Source organism: Tachyglossus aculeatus, chromosome 25 (genome assembly GCF_015852505.1).
Source record: "Tachyglossus aculeatus isolate mTacAcu1 chromosome 25, mTacAcu1.pri, whole genome shotgun sequence".
Classification (NCBI taxonomy): Eukaryota; Metazoa; Chordata; class Mammalia; order Monotremata; family Tachyglossidae; genus Tachyglossus; species Tachyglossus aculeatus.
In genome coordinates this window covers 7,400,136-7,413,013 of record NC_052090.1, presented here as the reverse complement: position 1 = coordinate 7,413,013, position 12,878 = coordinate 7,400,136, and the positions used below count along the sequence as shown (strand labels likewise).

General features: G+C 44.4%; 1 pseudogene; it reads right to left on the bottom strand.

Annotated features, from left to right (window-relative positions):
* Positions 1–1,364: 1,364 nt before the first annotated feature.
* On the bottom strand, positions 1,365–1,460 carry LOC119945647 (annotated as a pseudogene).
* Positions 1,461–12,878: the final 11,418 nt, after the last annotated feature.

The window sequence follows — 12,878 nt, the reverse complement described above, 5'->3', positions numbered from 1 at the left end:
GCAATCTACCACAAAGCTTCCTGGGAACATGACGCTCTGGAAATATTTGAAGCTACTCAGGCCTGATCCAATTCTGAGAGGGCCCTCGTCGACTTGGTAAGAACAGCAGGGAAATTCGTTCAAAGGCAGTGGCATAGTTGGAGGCCCCCACCATCAAAGGGTTTTTTCCATGCCCCGATGGGATTCTCCTCAGAATGCAGTTCATCTGCCTGAGACAGGAAGCAGGATACTGATTTCCCCAGACATTCATCTAGGGGCTAAGTCATGTTCGGGAAGCACATAAACTTGCTATTGTGGACACGGATGAGGATTGGGGGTTGGCACTCCTGGAAACCGATTCCTTCAAAATCGATCGGTCAAAGAGGTGGGGAAGGGAAGTGGGGAGGACGCTGCAGAATCTAAAAAGTGTGACTAGAATAGAGCCCAGCAAGTCACCGTGAAACATTGCTTGAAATGAATGTTACAAATATGATTAAACCAAATGAGTTTGCTCCTCCTGCCCACCCAGACATGGTGAGTCCAAGGTGTTGGGAGCGAACTGGTTTGGGTCATTTTAGCAACCGTGTTTTTCAGTGGTCAGGAGTGAATTTTGAAAGAGACAAACTTAACACTGGGGAAGGTACAATTTAATTAGGTTGGACACAGTCCCTGTCCTGCAAGGGGCTCACAATGTAAGTAGGAGGGAGATAGTCTAAGTAGGAGACTTCTGGCTTTGATTGAACAAGCCACGCTGCTTCCCTCTTTTTTTTAATGGTATTTGTTCATTCATTCAGTCAGTCAATCGTATTTATTCATTCATTCAATCGTATTTATTGAGCGCTGACTGTGTGCAGAGCACTGTACTAAGCGCTTGGAAAGTACAAGTTGGCAACATATAGAGACGGTCCCTACCCAACAGTGGGCTCACAGTCTAGAAGGGGGAGACAGACAACAAAACATATTAGCAAAATAAAATAAATAGAATAGTTAATATGTACAAGTAAAATAGAGTAATAAATATGTACAAACATATATACACGTGCTGTGGGGAGGGGAAGGAGGTAAGGTGGGGGGATGGGGAGGGGGAGGAGGGGGAGAGGAAAGAGGTGGCTCAGTCTGGGAAGGCCTTCTGGAGGAGGTGAGCTCTCAGAAGGGCTTTGAAGGGAGGAAGAGAGCTAGCTTGGTGGATGTGCAGAAGGAGGGCATTCCAGGCCAGGGGGAGGACGTGGGCTGAGGGTCAACGGCGGGACAGGCGAAAACGAGGCACAGTGAGGAGGTTAGCAGCAGAGGAGCGGAGGGTGTGGACTGGGCTGTAAAAGAAAAGAAGGGAGGTGAGGTAGGAGGGGGCGAGATCTAGTTTTTGCCTGATGTGTAGGTTGATTGGTAAAAATATGGAACACTTCATGAATTTGCATGTCATCCTTGCGCAGGGGCCATGCTAATCTCTGTATCGTTCCAATTTTAGTATATGTGCTAAGTGCTTATTATGTGCCAGCTGCTGTACTAAGTGTTGAGGTAGATACAAACTAATCAGGTTGAACGTAGTCCATGTCTGATACCCCTTTTACAGATGTGAGGTGATTTGCCCAAGATCACAAAGCAAACAAGTGGCAGTGCCAGGATTAGTACCAAGCCCTGATCCCCAAGCCCCATACTCTGTCCACTAGGCCATGCTGCTTCTTATTCCTCCCCTACTGCCAGAATTTTACAATCTCCTTCCCTCTCCTCCCTCAACAGCTCAGCTCATACTTTTCCCTATTCCTCCTCAGAAGCCTTCAAACCTGCAAGAGAGAGATCATTCAACTTGTCCTCATAGGTAGAGCATGATCCTTGTCATCAGCACCGTTGATTGGAAAAACAAAAACCTGCAACCTCCACATATTTCTTAGGAGAGGGAACATATCTACCCACTCTGCTAAATTGTGCTCTCCAAGTGCTTAGTGCAGTGCCAACCCTTTCCCCACATCTTCCTTCTAGTATATGTATATGCCAGACCACCACTCTCCCTACCTTCAAATCCTTATTAAGATCACATCTCCTCCAAGAGGCCTTCCACAATTAAACCTTCTTTTCCCCAGCTCTCTCTCCCTTCTGCATCATCTATGCACTTGGATCTATGAACTTTGGGCATTTTGGTATTGAGGCCCCACCCTCAACCCCACAGCATTTGTGTACGTACCTCTTCTTCTTCAAATGACGTTGAGTAATTTCTGATCCATAGCAACTCCATGACATACCCACTTCAGAACGCCCCATCTTCTGCCATAAAGTCATTCTGATATGTGTATCCATAGAGTTTTCTTGGTAAAGACATGGAAGTGGTTTAGCATTGCCCTCTTCCATGCAGGAAAAACTTGAGTCTCTGCCGTTGTCTTTGATCAAAGAGCGTGAGCTTGGGAGTCAGAGGTCATGGGTTCAAATTCCGGCTCCACCAATTGTCAGCTGTGTGACAATTTGGGCAAGTCACTTAAGTTCTCTGTGCCTCAGTTACCTCATCTGTAAAATGGGGATAAAGATTGTGAGCACTACGTGGGACAATCTGATTACTTTGTATCCTCCCTAGCACCTAGAACATTGCTTTGCACATAGTAAACGCTTAACAAATGCCATCATTATTATCAATGTTTTGATCACTTGATCATCATCCTTTGATTCTTTCCCTCGCTACTGCTGCCCAGAACAGATGAATCAACTTTATCTGAGGCCTCGGCTTAGAGCTTTCCATTATGGGTATCCTTATATGGAATAGTTCTAAACTTCATCAGCATAAACAAACTCTCCAGCCACGATAAGGCGTCAATTCATAGGAGAGATGTACATACATAGGAATCACTTATTGATATTAATGTCTGCCTCCCCCTCTAGACTGTAAACGCACTGTGGGTAGGGAATGTGTCTGCCAGCTCCGTTGCATGGTACACTCCCATCTGCTTAGTGCAGTGCTCTCTGCATGCAGTAAGCACTCAACAGATATAATTGATGATGATGATTTCTTAATGACGCCATCGTTAGCAGCCTCATTTTCAGTCTAACAAAGAGGGATTTCTGCTTCGCCTTTTTGCTGTGCATCAGCTCGTTTGAGTCCTATCGACAAAATTAATTTTTTTCTTGTAAGACTGTGGCCTTGACAGAGGCCATAGAGTCTGACTGATTGACAGCTCTTCCAGAGCTGATGCTGCTCTTTCCTGTATTTCCGGCAGCTCGGTTTGCGGTTTTGATTTGGTCTCCACAACAGCTGGACCCCTAAATGAGCACATGGCTTGAGGGAAGCCTATTTTGGCAAAACAAAACAGCTCTCTGGCTATCTCTTCTTGGCCAGTGACAGGAAAGAGCAGAGCAGAAGCCACAGTGGCTGCTCCAGTTGACCTTTCCTGCCTCCCATCTTACCAGAGCCACCTCATGGGGAAAACTGCATCTCTCCCAGGGTAAAATCTAGGCACTTTGGGCCTTGTCTGCCTCCCTGTGAGCATCCCAGCAGTTGCTCTGTTGGCTTGATTTGGGCCACTCCATTCTAGGCTCTCGAGAAGTAACTTCCACCCCCCTACCCCCAATTCTTGTGTCCTTTTGTGGCATGGCCTAGTGGAAAAAGCCCCAGCCTGGGAGCCAGAGGACCTGGGTTCTAATGCCACTCTGCCCCTTGTCTGCTGTGTATGACCTTGGGTAAGTCACTTCACTTCTCTATGCCTCAACAGTAAAATGGGATTGAATCCTCCTCCCTTCTACTTAGACTGTGAGCCCCATTCATTCATTCATTCAATCATATTTATTGAGTACTTACTGTGTGCAGAGCACTGTACTAAGTGCTTGAGAAGTACAAGCTGGCAATATATAAAGACGGTCCCTACCCAACAGTGGGCTCATGTGGGACAGGGGCTGCGTCCAACCTCATTGTCTTATATCTATCCCAGTGCTTAGAACAGTGCTTGTCACATAGGAAGTGCTTAACAAATACCATATAATAATAAGAATTTTGTAAACCAATCTCCATTGGGCCCCAGAGTTTCCTGAAAAAGCCCAGCGATTGAGAGTCTGCTCAGCTGGGCCCCCCAACTCACATCTCCCTATCCTAGCTATGTTCCCTCTTTCTCCTCCTTCTCCTCCTCCTCATCTTCATCATTATCATCATCAGTGATATTTATTGAGCACTTTCTATGTGCAAAGCACTGGACTAAGCTCTTGGGAAGGTATGATACAACAGAGATGAAGGACACGTTCTTCCCCAAAACAAGGTTACAGTCCTCCCCACAAGAAAGTTACAGTCCTCCCCACAATGAGGTTACAGTCTAGTGGGAGAGACAGACATTGACAGTTATATAATTTCATCTCATTCTTGTAGAGTGGGAACAATAGCGACTTTGTAGTTGCCTTCAGTGGGGTCTGACTGCATGGACACCCCTGAGACAGACCCCCCCCCAATAGCTGCCAGGTGGACAGGAGAAAGAGGGAAGGACATCCAGGAGGAACCCCTCTATCTATGGACTGGGGAGACACCGAGTATGTAGGGTAAGAGATGAGAACAGAGAAGCAGCATGGTGTAGTAGAGAAGCAGCATGGCATAGAGGATAGAGCACAGGCTGGGAATCAGAAGGTCATGGGTTCTATTTCAGGCTCTGCCACTTGTCTGGGCAAGTCATTTCACTTCTCTGGGCCTCAGTTACCTCATCCATATAATGAAGATTGAGACCGTGAGCCCCACATGGGACAGGGACCGTATCCAACTTGATTTGCTTGTGTCCACCCCAGTGCTTACTGCAGTGCCTCACACAAAGTAAGCATTTAACAAATACCATCATTATTATTAATAATATAAGAATTATATTTACTTCCATATCTTCTGCGTCACCCTTGCACTTGGATTTGCACGTTTTATTCACCCCTCCCTCAGCCCCATAGTACTTACATACATATCCATAATTTATTTATTATTTATGGCATTTGTTTTACTCATGGTATTTCTTAAGTACTTACTATGTGCCAGGCACTGTTCTGAGAGCTGGGGTTGATCCTAGCTAATCAGGTTGGACACAGTCCCACATGGGGCTCATAGTCTTAATCCCCCCATTTTACAGATGAAGGAACCGAGGCCCAGAGAAGTGAAGTGATTTGCCCAAGGTCACACACCAGACCAACGGCAGAGCCAGGATTAGAATCCAGGTCTTTCTGATTCTCAGACCCGTGTTCTATCCACTAGGCCAGGCTGTTTCTCTTTGTGGGCAGCGAAAGTGTCTGTTGTACTTTCCTAAGCACTTCATACAGTGCTCTGCACATAGTAAGGGCTCAATAAATATCACTGATTGATTGATACATAGGGGTCTCTTCTGTCTACCCCAGTGCTTATTATAATGTGTGGCAAATTAGTAAAAGCTTAACAAATATCACAATGATTATTTTCATTACTATTATTATTATTGAGGCTCAGCAGGACTGGGAACTGGCTAAGCAAAGGGAAAGCAGATGGCACCGAGTCAGGCTGCCTGGTAAATTCTGGCCAACAGGACTGAATGATTCTCTGGTCCTGCCAGCAGGAGGAGGACAAACTCATTGTAGGAACTTTCTGGGAACTTTGGATCATACCTTGAATGTTTCTCACCGCTCTCATCACCATCAAACACCAGGCCGGGAGGGAAGTGGGTGAGGAGACATGAGTCACAGCTAAATCCTGCCAGGGTTCCTCTCTGGCACTGACAGGGAGTTTTCTACCCATCGGATGATGCGGAATCTTGGCCCTGGCACAGAGGAAGTTGGGTTTCCGGGATGGATCCGAAACAAGTAACCATGTGGCTCATTTGAAGTTTGCTGCCTATTCTTTCGAGGTTTCTTTTTTTTGGAGGTTCCGGTCCATCTGGGCTATTTTGTTTTGGGAGCTGGACGGCCTGAATGTGTCACTCAGCGAGCTGATCAAAATAAAAAAGGAAAAAAAATGTGACATCTGTTGAGCACTTACTATGTGTCAATGCTGGGATAAATACCTGATAATCAGTTCTCATGTAGGGCTATAAATCTAAGTAGGAGAGAGAACAGGTACTGAATCTCCAATTTTCAAATGAGGGAATTGAGGCCCAGAGAACTTAAGTGATCTGCCCAAGGACACCCAGGAGACAAGTGGCAGAGTCAGGATTAGAACTCAGGCCTTCTGAATTCCAGGCCCATGATCTTTTTTTCTTTTAAATGGTATTTGTTAAGCACTTACTTTGTGTCAGGCACTGTTCTAAGCGCTGGAGTAGATACAAGCTAATCAGGTTGGACACAATCTGGACCTGAGAGTCAGAAGGTCATGGGTTCTGGGCCAAGGACTGGGATATTTTTTTATTTACTATGCTGCACACGTCCCCTCTAGCAGTGAAGAAACACTTTCAACTGGCACTGAAATCACCTCACGGTGCTTTTCCAAACCCTGGTGATGTCTGCCTCCAGATGGAAGGACACTTTAGAAAAGCGTCTAAAAGAAGTTAAAAGAAGGGATATTTCTGCTCTTTTGCCTGACTGAGGGTCTTGGGCATTTGGGGGAAAGTTGACTGGGTCAAAGGTTGTTTTTTTTTTTCCAGACACCTGTAATCCAGGCCCTCTAAGTGGGCAGAGGCCCTGTTGGAGGCTGAAATTGAATAGAAACCCCACACACACATCAAAATAGAAGGTGTTATTGAGAGGACAGTGCCACAAAAGCTAAACTGATTAGCTTGTACCTAACCCACCGCTTAGTACAGTGCCTGGCATTTAGTAAGTGCTTAACAAATACCATTAAAAAAAATATGGAGATGAATTTGTAGGGTTCTCTCACCAAGAAGGCCCCAAAATCTTTCACCTTACAGTTTGTTTTGACCAATCCTCAAAGGCTCCTCTTTCCCCATTCAAGCTCTTCGCACCCATTTCCAGATTCCCTTGCTTCTTCTGTCTGCCTGGGATTCAGATGGACCTGGGTTCTATCTAATTCCAGCTCTGCCACCTGTCTGCTGTATGATCTTGGACAATTCACTTAAAATTGTTGTGGCTCAGTTTCTTCAACTGTATAATGAGGATTCCAACTCTGTTCTCCCTCCTTATGGACTGTGAGCCCCATGTGGGGCAGGGATTCTGTCTGGCTTGATTCATTTAAAACAGTGCTTGACACATAGTAAGTATTTAACAATACCATAAGAAATAATTAAAAAACTACTTAATCAATTAATCAGTGGTATTTATTGAGCATGTACTATGTGCAAAGCTTGGAAGAATCCCGGCTCTTCCACTTGTCTGCTGTGTGACCTTGGGTGAGTTACTTCACTTCTCTGTGCCACAGTTCCCTTATCTGTAAAATGGGGATTAAAACTGTGAGCCCCATGTGGGACAGAAACTGAGTCCAATGTGATTAGCTTGTATCTACCCCAGTGCTTAGAACAGTGCTGGACACATAGGAAGAGCTTTACAGATACTATCATTATTATTATCATTAGTATTACAATGCAACAGAATTAGCAGACACATTCCCTGCCCATAACAAGCTCACAGTCTGGAGGGACAGACAATAATATAAATACATAAGTAATCCTAACTAAACCCACAATTCCCAAGACCCACATTTCACTAGACACTCCCCACTCTAAGGGCAAGGGGGAGAGAGAAGGTGAGGGTGAGGATGAGAATGATGATGATGATGATGATAATCATAGGGATACAGATGATGATTGTGCTTAAGTGCTTAGTTCAGTGCTTTGCACACAGTAAATGCTCAATAAATTGAATGAATGAATGAATGGTGATGATGATGATGATATTGGTGGTGAAGGAGCTAACAACAACCCTGATGTTGATGGTCACGACAACGGTGGTGGTGAAGACGATGATGATGGTGATGATACAGCTAAAATGGTTGCACCTCTTTCTCCCTCATGGAGCCTTTAGCCAGTGAGCCGTGTTTCTTTAAGCTCTAGGGAATCTTTTCTGGGGTCTCTCCTGGAGGCCCTCTTCCCTCAAAGAGGAACATATTGGCCTCTCTGAATGCTGGAGGAGTCTGATACATCCGTGTGGCACCAACTTACATCCTGTGGGCTCGCCCCCACCCCCACTAGACTGTAAGTTCCTTGTGGACCGGCAATATCTCCATAGTATCATTCTCCTAGTCAGTCAGTCAGTCAGTCAGTCCACGGTATTTATTGAGCACTTACTGTGTGCACAGTCCTTATTAAGCACTTGGGAGAATACGGTATAACAATGTAACAGACACATTCCCTGCCCATAATGAGCTTACAGTCAGTGCTTTGTACACAGTGAGCACTCAATAAATACCATCAATCGATGGATTGATTTTCTGTCGAACTCTTTGATTATTAAGTCTTTTACTGATGAGCACGTGGGTACCTCATGGCCTTCTCCCTCCATCTGTGGGGTTTTGGCATGTAGCATGGCCTAGTGGATAGAGCATGGGCCTGGAGTCAGAAGGACCTGGATTCTGATCCCAGTTCCACCACTTGTCTGCTGTGTGACCTTGGGAGAGTCACTGTACTTCTCTGTGCCTCATTTCCCTCATCTGTAAAATGGTGATTAAGACTGAGCCCTTTGTGGGACAGGATTGTGTCCAACCCGATTACTTTGTATCTATCCCAGCTCTTAGAACAGTGTCTGGCACATAGTAAGCACACAACATATACCACAATTATTATTATCATTATTGTTATCACTACTACAATGAATGTCAATCTAAGCACTCCCTCCACTGTCCCCATATTTGCCCCACAGAGACCCTGGGAGGTCCCCCACCCCATCCAAAGCCCCACATGCTCCTAGTTGTTGACCTTGAAATTGTTCACCTAGCTTCCGGGCATTATGGCATGCTATATTGGGTAATTCCCCAAGTTTTTTGTAATTTTTTTTATTTCCTTGTCAGTAAATTTTAGCTTCTGGTTTGAATTTAATTGAGGTAGTTTGTATGCACACTCAGACCCCATCGGGTAAGGGTGTATTTTTAATAAATCAAACAAATAAATTATTTCCTACATTCAAACCACAGTTTCCTCCAGTCCCTAGAAAGGTACACTGGGGAAATGGGGGAATACCAGTACTTTTGTTAGGGAAGGCTTAGAGGGAGGATGGGGGAGGGGTAGAAGGGGAAAGGAAAAAAGGGAGGGGTAAGTAGAAGATGTAAGCTTGTTGTGGGCAGGGAACATGTCTACCAATTCTGTTGTATTGGATTCTGCCAAGCACTTAGTACAATGTTCTGCATGCAGTAAGTGCTCAAAAAATACCACTGATAGATTACTGGGGAAAGGGGGATCAGTGACCATCAGTGCAATAATACTAATTGTAGTATTTGTTAAGCACTTACTGGGTGCCAGACATTCTACTAAACACTGGGGTGGATACAAGCAAATCAAGTTAAACACATCCCTGTGCCATATGGAGCTCACAGTCTCAATCCCCATTTTACAGATGAGGTAACTGAGGCCCAGAGAAGTGGAGTGACTCTCCCAAGGTCACACAGCAGACACATGGTGGAGCCAGGATTAGGATCCATAACCTTTTGACTCCCGGGCCCATGCTCTAACCACTATGTCATGCTACTTCTCTACAGATATCAGGAGGGAAATTGTATCCTTCTCCCCAGCCACCAGATTGACAGCCCTAACCCTTGGACCCAGAACTTCCAAGAGTGGACCATCTGGACTAAATGATGCTGACTCTCCTCCTCCTCCTCACCACCCTTCTTTCCCCTCAGAAGATGGGCCAGAAACAGATGAACCAACAGTGAGTGGAAGAAGAGGGAGGTTAGGAGATTGGGGAAATGTGCTGTAACCAAAGCAAAAGAACCCTCTTTTCCCAGAAAACCCTTTGCCTCCACACACTCAATTCTTCTTGAGTCCCCAGAAGCTCTGTACAAGTCCTCTAACACACAGAAAATACTTAGCAAATGCCATAATTATTACTAATAATGATATTTGTCGTATTTACTAAGCTCTTACCATGCCAGGCACTGTACTAAGCACTGAGGAAGTTACAAGATAATCGGGTTGGACACAATCCCAATGGTTTATGTCCTTCCGCTCTCTTTTTTTTCTAATGGCGTTTGTTAAATGTTTACTATGTGCCAGTCACTCACTGTACTTAACACTGGGGTAGATACAAGCTAATCAGGTTGGACACAGTCCATGTCCCACACGGAACTCATGGACTTAAACCCCATTTTACAGATGAGATCACTGAGGCATAGAGAAGTTAAGTGACTTGCCCAGTGTCATCCAGGAGGCAAGTGGCGGAGCCAGGATTAGAACCCAGGTCCTTTTGACTCTCAGGCCCTTAGCCCATGTTGCTTCTCAAATCTTTGGAAAAATTTCCTGATATTCCTCTGACGGTATACATCCTTCCTCTCCTCTTCAATTTCTGAATTTCCAAGTCTTTGTAGATGGAAATCACCCTGCTGTTGGGGTGTCTAGTGGAGCAGCAGGAGCCGATAAAACCTCAAGTCCGATTTATCAAGAGTGAAGGGAGTAAAAGAATCAATTAAGATCCAAATGAAGAAATGTATCTTTTTTTAAGTTTCTTTATTTTACTTCATATGTAGCTGTCAGATCCAAAGGCAGATTGTACACCAAAATGCCTCTTGTTACTTTATTTTTCTTCATTTGTGGCTGTCAGAACAGTAAGATTTTACTTCCGCAGGTCACACTGTAAACACATGACAGCAATCAGATTATCTTATATCACATAAGCTAAAATTAAAATCAGCCTATACTATACTATAAAATCAGCCTAATCACCTTCATTTGGTGCCTATAAATAAGTTGATTCCCTATTGTCTAGATACAGGACTAAGCTGATCAGCAAACCAGTTAAAAAGCAGCTGCCTAATAAACATACAGAGCATTTTGCTTCTCAGTGGGTAAAGCACCCTAATCGTACTTGCTACATTCTGTTCTATATTTTATAAGCCATAAAGTCTCAATTATCAACTCATAAAGCTCTGTTGGGACAAGGGGCACTGTTTTTTCCCAGGGAGAGTCAAAACTCCTTTGTATGTCCAATTCTCACTGTTTAAAGAAGGTTATTTCTTGCTATTTCATCTTTTCATTCTTCCTAGAAAAACCCTAGTTGTCAAAACCTTTCATGAAAGAGAACAGCTTTGGAGAGAGTTCTGAGAGAATAAAAAAATTTTGGTTGGCAAACCAGGTCAAGAAATAGGAATGGAAAAGGGAGTCATTTTCAAGAGATAGATGAGGTAGGAGAAGCAACAAGGCCTAGGAGTCAGAAGGACCTAGGTTCCAATCCCAATTCTGCCACTTGTCTGCTGTGTGACCTTGGACAAGTCACGTCACTTCCTTGGGCCTCAGTTACCTCATCTGTAAATTGGGGTTTAAGACTGTGAGCTGGACTGTATCCAACTTGATCAGCTTCTATCTATCCCAGAACGTAGTACAGTGCCTGGCATATAGAAAGCACTTAACAAATGCCATTAAAACTTATTATTAATATTATTATTGTCATTTATTAAGCCAAGCACTGTGCAAAGTGTTGGGGTGGATACAAAGTAATCAGCTAGGACTTGGCCTCTTTCCCCCACAAAGTGCATGTTTTAGGAGGTAGGGAGGTGAGGGAATCTATCTTATCCCCCATTTTACAAAGGTTAGTTGACATAATAATAATAATGGCATTTATTAAGTGCTTACTATGTGCAAAGCACGGTTCTAAGCACTGGGGAGGTTACAAGGTAGTCAGGTTGTCCCACGGGGGGGCTCACAGTCTTCATCCCCATTTTACAGATGAGAGAACTGAGGCCCAGAGAAGTTAAGTGACTTGCCCAAAGTCACACAGCTGACAAGTGGCAGAGTGGGGATTTGAACCCATGACCTCTGACTCCCAAGTCCGGGCTCTTTCTACTGAGCCATGCTGCTTCTTGCGAAACTATCACCCAACAATCCAAGGGGGAGGTTGGGAGAAGAACCCAGTCCTCCTGCTCCCAGTCCCATGATCCCATTATGTTGCTGACTTGCACTTCCCAAGCGCTTAGTACCGTGCTCTGCACACAGTAAGCGCTCAATAAATATGATTGAATGAATGAATGAATGATCTTTCCACTTGATCCTAAGCTTGTTCCTCTAGACCATAAGCTCCTTATGGGCTGTGGATGTTTCTGCTAATTCTGTCTGTACTGTACTCTCCCAAGCGCTTAGTACAGTGCTCTGCACATAGCAAGTGCTCAATAAATGCTAGTGATGGATTGATTGACCTTGCTACCTCTCCAGTCCTGAAAAGTAAGGTGTAGACATGAAGAAGAACTTAAGAACAATGGGGCAGGGAATGTGTCTATTTATTGTTATATTGTACTTTCCCAAATGCTTAGTACAGTGCTTTGCACACAGTAAGCACTCAATAAATATGAAAGGATGAATAAATGATTGAACTGGAACTACATCTTCCCTGTAAACTTCCACAAGACCTCAAGGGCAGTTGCAAACACATTTCAGAGAGCCTTGGTCAAATCAACAAGCCGATGGTATTTATTGAGAGCTTGCTGTGTGCAGAACACTGTACTAAGCGCTTGGGAGAATACAATACAGCAGAGTAGGTAGACATGATCCCTGCCCACGAGTAGCTTACAGTGTGGACAAACACGCTGGGGATATATTCGGAAACTTACAATGAAATGGAAGGACAAATCACTCATAATAGCTAGAGAACGCAGTGGAAAGCTGATTGATTAGCAACCTAACTGGTCCCTGAGCATCTTTAAAAGGGAATAATAACAATAAACTTGCTTAGACTTGTGAGCCCTATGTAGGACAAGGACTGCGTCCATCCTGATTGTATTGTAACTACCCCAGTGCTTAGAACAGTGCTTGACACATTGTAAGTGCTTAGCAAGTACCACAACCAACAACAAACAAGGACATGTGGGGAGAAAGGGGGTGTGTAGTACTCCCCTCTCCCCTCTT